The sequence below is a fragment of the Phyllobates terribilis genome, unplaced genomic scaffold (genome assembly GCF_046119375.1).
Source record: "Phyllobates terribilis strain yellow unplaced genomic scaffold, ASM4611937v1 Scaffold_12__6_contigs__length_324123572, whole genome shotgun sequence".
Lineage (NCBI taxonomy): Eukaryota > Metazoa > Chordata > Amphibia > Anura > Dendrobatidae > Phyllobates > Phyllobates terribilis.
Genome location: NW_027362772.1, coordinates 181,974,687 through 181,992,098, shown reverse-complemented (window position 1 = coordinate 181,992,098; position 17,412 = coordinate 181,974,687). Strand labels below are relative to the sequence as shown.

The 17,412-nt window shown below is 40.8% G+C and overlaps 1 protein-coding gene across 5 annotated transcripts in view; it reads right to left on the bottom strand.

Moving 5' to 3' along the window:
- The window catches only part of TP73 (tumor protein p73), a 201,833-nt gene that overhangs the window by 163,393 nt on the left and 21,028 nt on the right, over positions 1-17,412 (bottom strand). Inside the window, exon 1 of one of the 5 annotated variants that reach the window (XM_073656507.1) lies at positions 6,648-6,776. The exons of the other annotated variants lie outside the window; for them this stretch is intronic. The gene's annotated coding sequence lies outside the window, so the exon portion shown is untranslated. Of the gene's footprint in view, positions 1-6,647; positions 6,777-17,412 lie in introns of those variants that run through there. 5 annotated transcript variants of the gene reach the window in all.

Genomic DNA, 17,412 nt, shown 5'->3' with positions numbered 1-17,412 from the left:
ACATCAGTATATGACACACACATACATCAGTATATGACACACACATACATCAGTATATGACACACACATTCATCAGTATATGACACACACATACATCAGTATATGACACACACATATATCAGTATATGACACACACATATATCAGTATATGACACACACATACATTAGTATATGACACACACACATCAGTATAAGACACACACATACATCAGTATATGACACACACATACATCAGTATATGACACACACATACATCAGTATATGACACACATCCATCAGTATATGACACACACATACATCAGTATATGACACACACATACATCAGTATATGACACACACACATACATCAGTATATGACACACACATACATCAGTATATGACACACACATACATCAGTATATGACACACACATACATCAGTATATGACACACATACATCAGAATATTTCAGACATACATCAGTATATGACACACATACATCAGTATATGACACACACATACATCAGTATATGACACACACATACATCAGTATATGACACACACATACATCAGTATATGACACACATCCATCAGTATATGACACACACATACATCAGTATATGACACACACATACATCAGTATATGACACACACACATACATCAGTATATGACACACACATACATCAGTATATGACACACACATACATCAGTATATGACACACACATACATCAGTATATGACACACATACATCATAATATTTCAGACATACATCAGTATATGACACACACATACATCAGTATATGACACACACATACATCAGTATATGACACACACATTCATCAGTATATGACACACACATACATCAGTATATGACACACACATACATCAGTATATGACACACACATACATCAGTATATGACACACACATACATCAGTATATGACACACACATACATCAGTATATGACACACATACATCAGAATATTTCAGACATACATCAGTATATGACACACACATACATCGGTATATGACACACATACATCATAATATTTCAGACATACATCAGTATATGACACACACATACATCAGTATATGACACACACATACATCAGTATATGACACACACATTCATCAGTATATGACACACACATACATCAGTATATGACACACACATACATCAGTATATGACACACACATACATCAGTATATGACACACACATACATCAGTATATGACACACACATACATCGGTATATGACACACATACATCATAATATTTCAGACATACATCAGTATATGACACACACATACATCAGTATATGACACACACATACATCAGTATATGACACACACATTCATCAGTATATGACACACACATACATCAGTATATGACACACACATACATCAGTATATGACACACACATACATCAGTATATGACACACACATATATCAGTATATGACACACACATACATTAGTATATGACACACACACATCAGTATAAGACACACACATACATCAGTATATGACACACACATACATCAGTATATGACACACACATACAACAGTATATGACACACATACATCAGTATATGACACACACATACATCAGTATATGACACACACATACATCAGTATATGACACACACACATACATCAGTATATGACACACACATACATCAGTATATGACACACACATACATCAGTATGACACACACATACATCAGTATATGACACACACATACATCAGTATATGACACACACATACATCAGTATATGACACACACATACATCAGTATATGACACACATACATCAGTATATGACACACACATACATCAGTATAAGACACACATACATCAGTATATGACACACACATACATCAGTATAAAACACACATACATCAGTATATGACACACACATACATCAGTAAATGACACACATATACATCAGTATATGACACACACATACATCAGTATATGACACACATACAGTACAGACCAAAAGTTTGGACACACCTTCTCATTTAAAGATTTTTCTGCATTTTCTTGACTATGAAAATTGTACATTCACACTGAAGGCATCAAAACTATGAAATAACATATGTGGAATTATATACTTAACAAAAAAGTGTGAAACAACTGAAAATATGTCTTATATTCTAGGTTCTTCAATGTAGCCACCTTTTGCTTTGATGACTGCTTTGCACACTCTTGGCATTCTCTTGATGAGCTTCAAGAGGTAGTCACCGGAAATGGTCTTCCAACAATCTTGAAGGAGTTTCCAGAGATGCTTAGCACTTGTTGGCCCTTTTGCCTTCACTCTGCGGTCCAGCTCACCCCAAACCATCTCGATTGGGTTCAGGTCTTGTGACTGTGGAGGCCAGGTCATCTGGCGTAGCACCCCATCACTCTCCTTCTTGGTCAAATAGCCCTTACACAGCCTGGAGGTGTGATTGGGGTCATTGTCCTGTTGAAAAATAAATGATGGTCCAACTAAACGCAAACCGGATGGAATAGCATGCCGCTGCAAGATGCTGTGGTAGCCATGCTGGTTCAGTATGCCTTCAATTTTGAATAAATCCCCAACAGTGTCACCAGCAAAGCACCCCCACACCATCACACCTCCTCCTCCATGCTTCACGGTGGGAACCAGGCATGTAGAGTCCATCCATTCACCTTTTCTGCGTCGCACAAAGACACGGTGGTTAGAACCAAAGATCTCAAATTTGGACTCATCAGATCAAAGCACAGATTTCCACTGGTCTAATGTCCATTCCTTGTGTTCTTTAGCCCAAACAAGTCTCTTCTGCTTGTTGCCTGTCCTTAGCAGTGGTTTCCTAGCAGCTATTTTACCATGAAGGCCTGCTGCACAAAGTCTCCTCTTAACAGTTGTTGTAGAGATGTGTCTGCTGCTAGAACTCTGTGTGGCATTGACCTGGTCTCTAATCTGAGCTGCTGTTAACCTGCGATTTCTGAGGCTGGTGACTCGGATAAACTTATCCTCAGAAGCTGAGGTGACTCTAGGTCTTCCTTTCCTGGGGCGGTCCTCATGTGAGACAGTTTCTTTGTAGCGCTTGATGGTTTTTGCAACTACACTTGGGGACACTTTCAAAGTTTTCCCAATTTTTCAGACTGACTGACCTTCATTTCTTAAAGTAATGATGGGCACTCGTTTTTCTTTACTTAGCTGCTTTTTTCTTGCCATAATACAAATTCTAACAGTCTATTCAGTAGGACTATCAGCTGTGTATTCACCAGACTTCTACACAACACAACTGATGGTCCCAACCCCATTTATAAGGCAAGAAATCCCACTTATTAAACCTGACAGGGCACACCTGTGAAGTGAAAACCATTTCCGGTGACTACCTGTTGAAGCTCATCAAGAGAATGCCAAGAGTGAGCAAAGCAGTCATCAAAGCAAAAGGTGGCTACTTTGAAGAACCTAGACTATAAGACATATTTTCAGTTGTTTCACACTTTTTTGTTAAGTATATAATTCCACATGTGTTAATTCATAGTTTGGATGCCTTCAGTGTGAATGTACAATTTTCATAGTCATGAAAATACAGAAAAATCTTTAAATGAGAAGGTGTGTCCAAACTTTTGGTCTACACTGTACATCAGTATATGACACACACATACATCAGTATGACACACAAACATCAGTATATAACACACATACATCAGAATATGACAAACATACATCAGTATATGACACACACATACATCAGTATATGACACACACATACATCAGTATATGACACACATACATCAGTATATGATACACATACATCACTATATCACACACACACATATATCCGTAAATGACACACAAACATCAGTATATGACACACACATACATCAGTATATGACACACATACATCAGTATATGACACACACATACATCAGTATATGACACACACATACATCAGTATATAACACACATACATCAGTATATGACACACACATACATGAGTATATGACACACATACATCAGTATATGACACACACATACATCAGTATATGACACACACATACATCAGTATATGACACACACATACATCAGTATAAGACACACATACATCAGTATATGACACACACATACATTAGTATATAACACACATACATCAGTATATGACACACACATACATCAGTATATGACACACAAACATCAGTATATAACACACATACATCAGTATATGACACACATACATCAGTATATGACACACATACATCAGTATATGATACACATACATCACTATATCACACACACACACACATATATCAGTATATGACACACCAACATCAGTATATGACACACACATACATCAGTATATGACACACATACATCAGTATATGACACACACATACATCAATATATGACACACATGCATCAGTATATGACACACACATACATCACTATATCACACACACAAACATCATTATATAACACACATGCATCAGTTTATGACACACATACATCAGTATATGACACACACATACATCAGTATATGACACACATACATCAGTATATAACACACACATACATCAGTATATGACACACACACATACATCAGTATATAACACACATACATCAGTATATGACACACATACATCAGTATATAACACACATACATCAGTATATGACACACATACATCAGTATATGACAAACACATAAATCAATATATGACACACATGCATCAGTATATGACACACACATACATCAGTATATGATACACATACATCACTATATCACACACACAAACATCATTATATAACACACATGCATCAGTTTATGACACACATACATCAGTATATGACACACACATACATCAGTATATGACACACATACATCAGTATATAACACACACATACATCAGTATATGACACACATACATCAGTATATGACACACACACATACATCAGTATATAACACACATACATCAGTATGACACACATACATCAGTATATAACACACATACATCAGTATATGACACACATACATCAGTATATGACACACATACATCAGTATATGACACACACATAAATCAATATATGACACACATGCATCAGTATATGACACACACATACATCAGTATATGATACACATACATCACTATATCACACACACAAACATCATTATATAACACACATGCATCAGTTTATGACACACATACATCACTATATCACACACACATACATCATTATATAACACACATGCATCAGTTTATGACACACATACATCAGTATATGACACACACATACATCAGTATATGACACACATACATCAGTATATAACACACACATACATCAGTATATGACACACATACATCAGTATATGACACACACACATACATCAGTATATAACACACATACATCAGTATATGACACACACATACATCAGTATATAACACACATACATCAGTATATGACACACACATACATCAATATATGACACACATGCATCAGTATATGACACACACATACATCAGTATATGATACACACATACATCAATATATGACACACATGCATCAGTATATGACACACACATACATCAGTATATGACACACATACATCAGTATATGACACACATACATCAGTATATGACACACACATACATCAGTATATGATACACACATACATCAATATATGACACACATGCATCAGTATATGACACACACATACATCAGTATATGATACACATACATCACTATATTACACACACATACATCATTATATAACACACATGCATCAGTTTATGACACACATACATCAGTATATGACACACATACATCAGTATATGACACACACATACATCAATATATGACACACACATACATCAGTATATGACACACACATACATCAGTATATGACACACACATACATCAGTATATGACACACACATTCAACCTGACCATTGTTATTGTACCTACAATAATCCTAGGAGAGTTGGGACACCCCAGTGTATAGGACATTAAATGGTCTGCTGGAATGGAGAGAGGATTATATAAATGGATAGGATACCATCTTACTATGTAGATTATGTCTTACATGATGTAGAATCTTGCACATGGTGCGGTAAATGATGTAATTGCAAACACATGAAAAAGTAGGCATGAAAAATCAGTGGGTTTGAGAGGCCTTCATCTTCTGTGTATGGCTACCTTAAAAATTCAACCAAAAATAACTTCTACAAAGTATGAAAAATAGGGTTGATAATAAGCATTAGCTGAGGTGTTTTTTTTTTTATCCTGTGCGCTATTGTAAAATATTGAGGCCCCATTTTTGCTATGGGCCAACCCTTGAAACAATTGAATATAGTTTTTAACATCTTGAGGAATAGACTCTGGTCATGCCTGGATTTCAAATGCATATGCTTTGGTGTTTTATCTCACTCCAGGGCTGGATTCACAGCTACACTGCTCAGTACTGCTGTATAATGTTCTCCAAGCTGCTGCTGCTTCTGAGCATATACTAAATAGAGACGGGAGAGCAGGATCCCCCTATTTCTGTGTGCTGCATATGGAAGACATCATAGCAGATATATTTTAGAGCCTACAAGGTGCACCATCTATCTACAACTATCCTCGTCGTCCCTGACTCCTGACTAGTAAGAGAGAAAGACACAAGAAGTCGTCCTGTCAGTGCAGGACACGATGCCCTACCTGCTCTGTGGTGGTTTGTAAACCTGCAGGAACTTCTTACGGAGAGGAGCGGCGGCACATTCCTGTGAAAGAGCCGTCAGTGCACAAGAGCCGTGTAGCGTCTTTGTCTCCTTGGCGATGACATGGAGACTACTGACGGAGAGGTGAAAGTGTGGCTTGGTTTGTATGCTCTTTCCTGGAACAGTGAGCACACACAAACTGGGAGTGTTATTCTTGGCTTGTAAGGAGCCTCCGAACTGCAAAGCACAGGCCAAATTTATAAAAAAAGAAGAAAACATGAAAACCATTACCTATCAGATTGCAACGCTTGGTCCTAGTGGCTGACCTTCCTGCATGTGAAGGGCTGATTATTGTAGGGTTATATAATAGGAAAATGGTCTGGTTTTACCGGATGAGGAAGAAGCTAGTTGGACTTTCAATTTATTTTGTGTAATATAAAAGGTCAGCTGGCAGAATTCACCATCATTATGGGAATGACAGTTCTTGCATTACATTTCCATGATGCAAGGTGGGCCATTGGCTCAGAAACAAATTGTCTCTTCAGAGAGGAAGAGGGCTAGAACTCTAGTGCCACCTATAGGAAGTAGCAATCCTAAAAGGCAATATCCACTCTCTAACGAGCCTTGTCACATGATTTAGGATTAAAGCCAAAACCAAAATCTCAATCTGTAGACACTATGTTTCGGGGTACAGATCTTAAATCCTTCCTCCTGCACTCAGGGACCTGTGCTTTCTGATTCAATCAAGCCTGTCATGGCAAGGTGAGGAGACTTTTAAGCCGCAATGCTCCTCTGAGAAATATGCAAATTGTCTCTTCAGAGAAGAAGAAGACTAGAACTCTAGTGCCACCTATATTCCCCCCCCGGTCCCATGGGGGTCGCCATGACCAGGCGGAATGGCTTACGCATTATTTTGATCAAAATTATGCTAAATAAGTACCCTTTATTATTTTCATGCACTGTTGCGTTTTATTTACTTATTTCAGGGTATTTGTGCATTGTTTTCTGTCTTTGTTTTTTTCTGCCTAGTGGCCATGTGTGAACGTGCTCTTACATATATTGCACGCACACCAATTTACATTCCAGTTCAGATCTTCTGTTTTTTTCCAGTCTAATGCACGTGAGTGCATATAAGGGTATGGCCACCTTTTGCCTGAGCTGGAAAGTCTATCCCATCTTGCTTCCATGTCTCTGATTCCATCAGTGGCTCAGTCTCTCTGCCCTTATCATACATGTATGATGTCACTTGACAAACGGTAAGGTTTTTAATATTAGAGTTAGGACTGTCCCATGTGGGTCGCTATGACGAGGTGGGATGGCTTGTGCATTATTTTGATCAAAATTATGTTAACGAAGTACCCTTTATTATTTTCATGCACTGTTGCGGTTTATTTACTTATTTCAGGGCATTTGTGCATTGTGTTTCTGTCTTTGTTTTTTTCTGCCACCTATAGGAAGTAGCAATCCTAAACGTCAATATCGACTCTCTAACGAGCCTTGTCACATGACTTAGGATATAAGCTAGAACCATAATCTCAATTTTTAGACACTCTGTTTCGGGGTACTGCCCCTCGTTAGTGCAAAGTGTGAGATCTGGTTTGGTTGGGTGAGAGGCGTCTGAACGGAATCCAAGGGGTAACGTTTCTAGTCGCGGAGAGTGACATGCCAAGCCTGACATGCCGAGGTGAAGAGACTTTTAATCCGCAATGCTCCTCTGAGAATACTTGGGTCCCATTCAGATGCCTCTCATCCAGCCAAACCACATCTCACACTTTGCACTGACGAGGGACAGTACTCCGAAACACAGTGTCTGCAAATTGAGATTTTGGTTTCGGCTTTAATCCTAAGTCATGTGACAAGACTCATTAGAGAGTCGATATTGCCTTTTAGGATTGTTACTTCCTTTAGTTGGCACTAAAGTTCTAGTCCTCTTCCTCTCTGAAGAAACAATTTGCATATTTCCTAGAGGAGCATTGTGGCTTAAAAGTCTCCTCACCTTGCCATATCAGGCTCGATTAACTGACAAAGCACAGGTCCCTGAGTGCAGGAGGAAGGATTTAGGCTATGTGCCCACGATGCAGAAATGAAGCAGAACATTTCTGCAGCATTTCTGCATCTCCCTGGCAGAAAAAACGCATGCAGATTGTGCATGCGTTTTTCCTGCAGAATACATGCGGATTCACATGCGTTTCCGCATGCAGATTGACAAGCGCTTTCCAGGCGATAGCATCACTAGGAAAGTGCTTGACAACTAGGTCACACTGTATAAATCCATGCAAACAGCATGGATTTATATAGTGTGAACCGTAAAAATGAAAACAAATAAAGCTATACTCACCCCCGATGCCCGGCGTGGCTGCAGCGCTCGTTCCTGTCTGGTTCCTGGATGCCGGCATATCGCGAGACAGAGCGGTGAAGGGCCTGCGGTCACATGACTGTGACGTCACCGCAGGTCCTCAAGCGATGTCGGCATTCAGAGAGAAGCCGCCGGACAGGTGAGTATAAACTTTATTTGTTATTTTATTCTTTTTTTACAGGTAGAATGGTACCCAGGTCTGGATGAGTCTCCTCTCCTCCAGAACTGGGTACCATCTGCACATAGAGACGCATAGAAGCCACTTGTACAAATGTACAGTCGCGGTTTCTATGCGTCTCAATGCAAGTCAATGGCGGAAGTTCCGCTGCGCTTCCGCAAAATTAAATGACATGCTGCGGATTTTTGTACGCAGCATAAACGCTGCGGAAAAATCCGCAGCATGTGCATAGAACATGCGGAATCCCCTTGGGGACCATGGGGGGCGGATTACCTAGCGTTTCACAAGCGTTTATGCTGCGGAAATTCCGCAGCATATACGCATGAAAAACGCTACGGAAATTCCGCAGCATATACGCATGAAAAACGCTACGTGGGCACTCAGCCTCAAGACCTGTCCTATAACCTGCACTGCCCCAGCCTTAGAAGAACAGAACATCGCTCTGGTCACCTCTCCTGACATGTCTTATTTAAAAAATACTTGTATCCTTCTTTTCTTACAATTCTTTGTTTGGTTATTCCTCCTAGAAATCTATGAAAAAAAAGAAAACTGAGCGTTACTACTCGGGGCTTTATCTCTACACATTCTGACAAGCTCCAAACAGTACTGACAGTGCCAGACTGTATAGGGAACACTTTTACGAGGGTATTAGTAACACAACGTTTTTGTTTTTTTCATAAATTTGTGCAAGACATAATAGAGGAACTACACAATAAAGAGTTGTAATAAAAATTACTCCAGAATTGTCATTTTATGCATAAAAGAATAAACCAGACAAGTGGTGGACATATAGGACCCGATTCATCAAAAGTTTTCCGCCAAAAAGTTTTGAAAAGTCACACAATTTTGGCAGAATGGAGGCTGCACTGCGACTTTTGACCTTCTTACGCTATTTTCTTCCTACTCCAACAAAGTGGACAGAGCTGTGATGGGGTGTACTGATGAGTGGCAGCATTCGGTATGCTACAAATCTCACTCCAGCAGGGACTGGAGCAGGATTTGTGGCGAGGCGCACACTGACGTGCATGCCTCTCGTCCAGTGCTTCTGATTCATGAAGAGGCGTGACTCCAGCACATCTCATCATCAAGAACAACGCCGATCCTGATGAATCGGGCCCCTAGCCTGTTCAGCTGAACAGGGGCCCAGAGGAGAAGGGGACCCTTTGCAACTATATTTTTAGAATTAAAATATTGCAGTACCTGGGCCCCAACCAATGAAAAGTAGCCTATGCCCTAGGAAGTTAAAGGATTTGCATAAAGATATGAAGCTATCCCTTATGAATAGGATAGGGCATAACTTTCCAGTGGTTGGATCCCCAGCGATCAGGAGAATGGGCCAATGAAGAGATCTGTCTAAATGGAGTGGAGGTCATACATGTGTACTTCCGCTCCATTCAATATTAATGGGACCATTGGTGATAGCTGAGCGCAGCACTTGGCTGCTTCCAGCATGGAGGGGGACCAAGCCCACTTCTTACTTAGGGGCCCATTGCTCCCAGTGTCTGCCCCAGAAACAGACATTTAAACAGTGGCGACTTTAATTACATCTAAACTAGGCCTGATTTACATGGCAATATTTTGGTCAGTATTGGGCATCAATATTTGTAAGCTAAAACTAGGAGTGGGTGTTGAGCATATGAGAGTTACACATCTTTCCTTATAATTCTCTGTCTGTAACTTATATTTCTGGTTTTGGCTTGCACATAATGATACAAAGTGCTGACCAGAATACTGTCGTGTGAATGTGGCTATACAGTATATACGGATCCTGTCCACTGGGCTCCTGTGCTTGTATCTTAGCTGGGTTTATAGAGCAACAAACAAAGAACAGCCCAAGGCAGGACATATGACAAACTATATTTTTCTGTAAAAAGACATGATAAAAGTTAATTAGTGAATCATCATCTTATGAAACATATCCTCCCCACAGATATTCCCTGTACAGAAGGTGTACGTGTTTGCATATTGCTAACTTCTGTGTTGTCGCTGGCGGAGCACAGGACTTTTATCCCATACAGCGCCGTCCTGACGAAGCAGAGCATTTCATGAAAATACCGAACAATCTTCACAGGTAACTGTAGCAGAAAACAAATCAATGTATAACAAATCAATCTCCAGCAAACCTTGCATTGTTTAGGATACTAAACCAAAGTAAATGCTTACAAATTACTGTTTTCATTTGCTACATTGTTACATTCCAACCTATTGTCCTTTCATGTGTAGAATATCTCTAAACCAGATCTGTCATCAATTTCAGCTAAAGAAACACTCTGACAGCCAGACACTATGTCTCCAGTCTGCTCTGGTTTTCTCTTTTCCTATAGGAAGCCGCAATTAAAATAAAGAAATAAATGTTTTATTATTTTATTATTTCTTTCCCCAGCAATGAAGACCAGCGGTTATAGTCCTTGTAGAAATTCTATGTCACAATTCCACCTATCAGTGAATGACTGTTCTGCAGTCCAATCTAGGAAGGTGTGCTGAGCTGTCAGTATGATGATTGACAAATCAGCCGTTCAATCTAGGCAGGGGTGTGCTGAGCTGTCAGTATGGTGATTGACAGATCAGCCGTTCAATCTAGGCAGGGGTGTGCTGTACTGTCAGTATGGTGATTGACAAATCAGCCGTCCAATCTAGGCAGGGGTGTGCTGAGCTGTCAGTATGGTGATTGACAGATCAGCCGTTCAATCTAGGCAGGGGTGTGCTGTACTGTCAGTATGGTGATTGACAAATCAGCCGTCCAATCTAGGCAGGGGTGTGCTGTGCTGTCAGTATGGTGATTGACAGATCAGCCGTTCAATCTAGGCAGGGGTGTGCTGAGCTGTCAGTATGGTGATTGATAGCTCAGCCAGCCAATCTAGTACAGGGGCGTGCTGAGCTGTCACTATGGTGATGGACAGATCATCCGTCCAATCTAGGCAGGGGCGTACTGAGCTGTCAGCATGGTGATTGACAGCTCAGCCAGCCAATGTAGGACAGGGGTGTGCTGAGCTGTCACTATGGTGATGGACAGATCATCCGTCAAATCTAGGCAGGGGCATGCTGAGCTGTCAGTATGGTGATGGACAGATCATCCGTCCAATCTAGGCAGGGGCGTACTGAGCTGTCAGCATGGTGATTGACAGCTCAGCCAGCCAATGTAGGACAGGGGTGTGCTGAGCTGTCACTATGGTGATGGACAGATCATCCGTCAAATCTAGGCAGGGGCGTGCTGAGCTGTCAGTATGGTGATTGACAGCTCAGCCAGCCAATCTAGGACAGGGATGTGCTGAGTTGTCACTATGGTGATGGACAGATCATCCGTCCAATTGGGAGATGGCGCGTGCTAAGCTGTCAGTGTCTTGAGTGACAATTTAGGGCCAGGTTGCGCCAAGGCTTCCTGCATGTGTCTCCTGTTAGGAGTAATTACCTGGCTATTTAGCTGGCTCCCTGCCTTAGATTGCTGCCAATTGTAGCTTTGCTCAAGTGGTGTGTGTTTGCTCTGTCCTTCTTGTCTTGTATTCTGATCTTTATTGCTAGATCCTGGATTAGTCTTGACCATCCGTTTGCCTAGCCCTTTTATAGTGATCCACTACCTTCTTGGAATTCTGACTTTGGACTGTGACCTGACTACGCCTTTGTCTCACTCCTCTGTCGATGAAGTACCATCTTGGCTTTTGACCACGGACCTCTTGACTACCCAGCCTCACGGCTTATCCATGACATTACAATTGGCCTGTACTCTCATCTTTTTCGCTAGTATGGATTCTGTTCACACGCACTGTGACCAGATGGCAATTCTGACTCAGATGAAAGGCCTCCATCACCTAGTTCTTGCAGTTCAAAGCTCACTCTCAGTTGCGTAACTTGAATCTTGTGGGCCCCAGTACAACAGTTCCAACGGGACCCCTAATTATTGCAAGTCTTTAATAGTACTGGTCTTTTTATATGGGCCAGTTTGGGCTTTTGGGCCCCTTAGGCTCCAAAGCCCAGGTGCGATTGTAGCGCACCTATTATAGTTACGCCCCTGCTCACTCAGTTACCTCCCCAACTGCAGGGCCACTATAGTATGATACTGTTATATAGAACTTTTAGGTGTCATACAGCATTATAATTTTGGCAGTATGGTAGAGAAATGAGACAGGGTCTTCACACGTTTTATACCCACAAGCTTTGATAGATTTTCTTCTGGCCCACCAGCCATTCTAGAGACTAGTGGATGACAATAATGGCCTGTCTAGAAGCTGCAAGTCACATCTATGTTAGACTTAACCCAAGCACTAAAGGTGGCCATACACTTTAAATAGCTGGTGGTCAAATGCTCGTTTGGCCACCATCTAATTCTCCTGACCCTATCACATACATACACAAATGGCTTGGCCAGGCATGCATCAGTTCTTGTGTTCTCAATAGGGAGAGTACAAAAAGATGATTCACACATCTAGTAGCAGCTTATCTCCCACTATAAAAAGGATCAAACATGCTAATATTCAGCTGCACAGCCTTTATTTTCCTTGAGAATTGGGAGACTAAGGTATAGATGGGTACAAACAGAATGGATAAATGAATATTCGTTATTCATGGAATATTAATAGTGTTGTACACCGTGAAATAGTAAGTGAAAGTCATTTACATAGAGGAAACCAAGCTGCGGAGCCTCTGGGAATCCACCGAGCAGTCATCTCACAACACCTTGCTTCTCTCTAAACAATTAGCATGAGCTGGTGTCTTGGGTATCTATGAATGAGCTGATTATAGGAGGACATTAGGAGACTTTAGTGAAGATGCACGATGACTGCAATAACTGAATCACAAAAACCACTGTTAGGAGAGGAACTTACTGCCTATGTTCCCCCTTGAAGAACAAGTGTGTTATTATATTGTGTAATATGAATTGTGAAATGCATTAATGATGTTGGTATATTGTATTGCCCAACAGTAGAGAGAGTTATAGTTAACGATTGGGACTAGCCCAAAGTGGGAGGGGCTACGGTGAAGAGACAGAGACAGTTTCCTGTCAGATAGGGCCAAGTGTGCATAGAAAGCGGACCTAAGGTCTGATCAGTGAGCTGTGCTGCGTGACGTGGGTGTCCCTAACGTCAAAGGAGACTATGAAAGAGGATAGCGAGATCCTAGTTGAAGGAAGGGAAGAAGTGACCGAAAGATGGAGATGGTTCCTGGGAGAGGACACCTAGCTGTACGGCCCAGAGGTTATGACTCAGATGGTAACGAGCCTAGATGTTACAGAGTTCATGAGACGAAGAGAGTGCTCTTGGTGGAGTTCCAAGGTGTCAGGGACAGAGAAGATAAGTACCGGCCATACTGGAAATATAGTTCCCTAGAGGGGAAAGAAGACATGGAACCGCGGGTTGAGAATAGGACTCTCACTAACTGGACTGTAGTACTGAGCTGGGTTGTGGTGAAATAGAGAGGAACGGTAAAGAAAGAGAACAAGCGAGTAAGGAGGAAGGAATTGGAACTGTGTGGGGAAAATGCTCCATATTGTGATGGAAACGTTCATAAAGTTGTGTGCCCGCTACCTACTGTATATAATTCCCAAAAAGTTATCATTTAGTAAAAAGTTTATTTTTGACAGGTCGTCTCCATCATTGAAGTCCTCAACATCTGGTACTGGCCAACCCAAATCATCGGTAACATGAAGCTTGCAAGGGTGTAGCGCCTCCATAGCACAAGTTCACACACCCAGCCAGGACCCCTATCTTCATGCAACGTGACGGGCGTAAGGGACGAGTACCTCACTGTTGCCCCGCACCATGTTACATCACAATACAACGTCCGGAAAGGAATCCAAATTTAGAGCTTTTTTTCTTATTTAATTTAAATACTCATTTCTTTCTTTTATGGCTGCAATAAAATACCATCTTCCGGGAAGGAGACCCACATTTGGATAATGAGTTATTAAACTGTGAAGCCCTTTTAAATGACAATTCATTTACAAATATTGGAGTCTCCATACTATTTTCGAAATTTCCAACAGAAATGGAGAAAGCCGAGATATTCATCTCTCCTTTCACAGCTGCACAAGACGGGGACCTGTTCTCAAGATAGGTGAGGGTCCTAAAGGTGGGACTCACATATGACACTTACTGCATATCCTGTACATATAATAACTAAGATGGAAATACCCTTTAATAGCATTATAGTAGATTAAAATGAAAATATGGGGAAAGGTGTGGCTAAAGCACGATGGCTCAGTGGTTAGCACTGCAGTCTTGCAGCGCTGGGGTCCTGGGTTCAATCCCACTAAGGACAACATCTGTAAGGAGTTTCTATGTTCTCCCAGTGTTTCCATGGGTTTCCTCCAGGTTCTCCAGTTTCCTCCCACACTCCAAAGACATACTCTGGCAGCTGACTATATTGTCTCTTCTTCCTTTCCCTGCAGAAGGAGTCTTCTCAGCTATACCACCATGCTATTGCAGTGGCTCTGCTCCTTCCCTGACAGGCAGGACAGAAAGCTGTTTATTCTGCATAGAGGATCTCTATGCAGAGACCTGGCTGTAGGAAGAGTCACTGAACCCGTGTGCCCACAAACACTCAGCTTATTAGGTGGATGTGCTCATTAGTATAAACTCTGAACATGTGGCACCATGCTACGTAAATACATTGGAAAACATCAGTCATTTTTTATTTTCTATTTAGTGTATATGATATTTAATATTGGGACAAACCCTTTAACCCTCCGTCACATACAATATCGGTTCTAACGAGTTCACATACAATGTGACTGTCAGGCGCAGGCTAGAAAAATACCTATAATATCTAATGTTTGCAATTTCAGTGCTCTAAAAGTGATCAGTGACCTTCATAGGGATGTAATAAAAGAGACTACACATAATCAGGTGCAAAAAAAAAACCATTTACTTAACATAAAACTAATAACTCTGAAATACAAACATTTCAAAACTCCCGCCAAATAGTCCCCAGTTCGACTCTGTCAAAAAACTCTACAAAGAAAATTTATGGAAACAAACTTAATTTTAAGGTACCTTAAGTACTATTAAACACATATTCAATCAGAATTAGATCCTGAAGTTTCCCCAGAAAAATTACACTTGCAGAGCAAAGAGCAAGAATTACACATTATTTTTGCATTGTCAGGCAGATTGCATTATGACATTTGTGACATTCATAATTAGAAAGCCTTCTGATTCCGCTTTCCGTGGTGCAGATGGTGCATCTCCTTCTTTTGGGAGGTGGTGCAGGTGGTGAATTTTCACTATCATCTTCTGGGCGGAATCTTTTGAGCTGAACTTGAAGGTGAGAGGGGATACCGATTGTTTTCATACTTCTCCTGCGTAGCTCTCCAAGCACTAGTTCATGGGCCAATTTTTTCAGATAGAATCGTCTACGGAGTGGTTCAAGCTTGTTTTCAAGGTAAATGACTTGTGAATTTATACCACCCAAATTCAACATAGCAAAAAATATGACCATTGGCCAGCGTTTGGTGTTTCTGCTGACGTTGAAAGTTGAGCACATCTGATCAGCTGTATCAACACCCACTTTGGTTGCATTATAAAATGTAATTATCTCCGGGTTTTTTTGTGCCTCAGTCCCAGGATCGATGGCATCATCATCATGAAGTGTTGATAGAAGTACAATTTTTTTTGCTTGTGGTACATAGGAAACCAAAACCTTTCCATTATGGAATGCAAACATACTGCTGTACTGTTGTCTCCCTTTCACACTTACAAACTGTGTAGGCAATTCTTTTTTATTTTTTCTTACAGTTCCGACATATGAAAGCTTCTGCATTTTCAGATAATCAATCAGATCACAATTTGAAAACCAATTGTCAGCTGTTATATTGCGACCCGATCCAAATAAGGGCTCAGCCAGTCTTTTTACAACATCACTGGGTTTGTTGCTGACACAGTAAGGACCTTCTGGTTGTTTTCCTGCATAAACTTCCAGGTTGTAAGTGTAGGTCTTACTGACATCAACAAGGGCATACATTTTTATTCCATATTTGTTAGGCTTTGATGGAATATATTGACGAAAGGCACATTTACCACGAAAACCAGGGAGCATTTCGTCAATAGTGAGATTCTCCCCAGGGCAATAGCTTTTTTTACAGTTTTCAACAAATTTTTGGAATATATCACGAATTGGAGCAAGTCGGTCATGTGTTTTACGTTCGGTTCGGGTAGTTCTGTCGTCAAACCGAAGGCAACGAATTAGAAGCTTGAATCTGTTTATGGACATAACAAGGCCAAATTTTTCAACTCCATCCCC